Source organism: Palaemon carinicauda, chromosome 9, assembly GCF_036898095.1.
Source record: "Palaemon carinicauda isolate YSFRI2023 chromosome 9, ASM3689809v2, whole genome shotgun sequence".
Classification (NCBI taxonomy): domain Eukaryota; kingdom Metazoa; phylum Arthropoda; class Malacostraca; order Decapoda; family Palaemonidae; genus Palaemon; species Palaemon carinicauda.
The window spans coordinates 134,012,197-134,014,000 of NC_090733.1; the positions used below are offsets into that span (position 1 = coordinate 134,012,197).

Genomic DNA, 1,804 nt, shown 5'->3' on the forward strand with positions numbered 1-1,804 from the left:
CTTGTAGGTTAGGTTAGGGGGGGGAAAGTTTAGGCAAGTTGATGTCCCTTTTTAATGAACGCGTGAGGAACTGGCAGCTGATGTACAAAGGCTCCAAGTTCGAGTTTCGGACCTTCTGTATATTGCAATCTCGCTTTCTAACACGGTCTAATCCACAATATCTTGGCTTGTTTAGGTATCGCGCTTCTGTATCCCACTTACCTAACCTAATCTAGGACGGACGTACTTTCTGAAAGTGATTCGCGGAATATCTGCAACACGTAAAAAGCATTGTTATCACAAATGAAAAACTTACAGGACCAAAATTTCATGTTACTTCCAATAAAAGCTAGTTATATATACTAAGGTACAGCTTAATTACTAGGACACAGTTAATATTTTTCAATAGCAAATATCTAAATACCGAACTAGCTCAGGGTAGCCTCGTACACTTCCACCTCGTTGATGCACCCGCCTCCAGTCTGACCCGTGGCGACGAAGCGCGACGTCCCCAGAGCCTCGCGTATGGCATCGTACATTTTCGATGTAATGGCAAAAGGTCCTGAAATTGTCATGGAGAATATCAGCACATAATACAGTACAGTAATCAATAAAATTCAATGTATTAAATACAGTAATATATCTAAACATGTACTAGAGCAACGTATAAGCATAATGAATATCAACATCAGAGTAAAAAAATTTTTTAAACACAATTGATTTTACAGTACAAAATTTTCATTTTACAATTACTTTAGCTTATTTTTATGTGCAATTCAATTTCAGATGCATTCCCCTCGGTATCTGCACAACATCGATGCCTCCAGTAGCAGTACTGCAAAAGGCATTTTCTACAGATCCTCACATTGAGTGGCTACAACTCGATAGTATTTCTACAAGGTTTTAAATCAATTTGTCTAACCCAAGATTAAAAATGACAAATTTAAAAAGTAATTTGTATTTTCCTAATTATACAAACCTGAGTTCTTTACTCATAGGAGAAGGATAACATCGAAGCTGGGATACGGCAGTTAAAACTTTAAACTCTTTTACCCCCAAAGGACGTACTGGTACGTTTCACAAAACTCATCCCTTTACCCCCATGGACATACCGGTACGTTCTTGCAAAAACCTGCTACTTATATTTTTTTTTGCTTATTTTTGATAATTTTTTGAGAAACTTCAGGCATTTTCCAAGAGAATGAGACCAACCTGACCTCTCTATGATGAAAATTAAGATTGTTAGAGCAATCTAAAAAAAAAATATACTGCAAAATGTGCTTGAAAAAAAATAACCCCTGTGGGTTAAGGGTTGGAAAGTTCCAAATAGCCTGGGGGTAAAAGGGTTAACGAGGTATAAACACCCGGAAGGTAGTTACCCTGAAAGGTTGTCTCCCCTTTGGCAAACTGTAACCTCAATTAGCTGCGGAAGGTAGTTACCCTGGAAGGTTGTCTCCCCTTTGGCAAACTGTAACCTCAATTAGCTGCGGAAGGTAGTTACCCTGGAAGGTTGTCTCCCCTTTGGCAAACTGTAACCTCAATTAGCTGCGGAAGGTAGTTACCCTGGAAGGTTGTCTCCCCTTTGGCAAACTGTAACCTCAATTAGCTGCGGAAGGTAGTTACCCTGGAAGGTTGTCTCCCCTTTGGCAAACTGTAACCTCAATTAGCTGCGGAAGGTAGTTACCCTGGAAGGTTGTCTCCCCTTTGGCAAACTGTAACCTCAATTAGCTGCGGAAGGTAGTTACCCTGGAAGGTTGTCTCCCCTTTAGCAAACTGTAACCTCAATTAGATTGCAGCCGGCAGAAGAGGCGGGGCTTTCCCACCA

General features: G+C 40.4%; 1 long non-coding RNA gene across 1 annotated transcript; it reads right to left on the reverse strand.

Annotated features, from left to right (window-relative positions):
* Positions 1 to 402: 402 nt before the first annotated feature.
* On the reverse strand, positions 403 to 806 carry LOC137647151 (uncharacterized). Its single transcript, XR_011045539.1, has 2 exons — positions 733 to 806; positions 403 to 541 (listed from the first exon to the last, which is right to left on the reverse strand). It is a non-coding gene; the product is annotated as an uncharacterized lncRNA (long non-coding RNA).
* Positions 807 to 1,804: the final 998 nt, after the last annotated feature.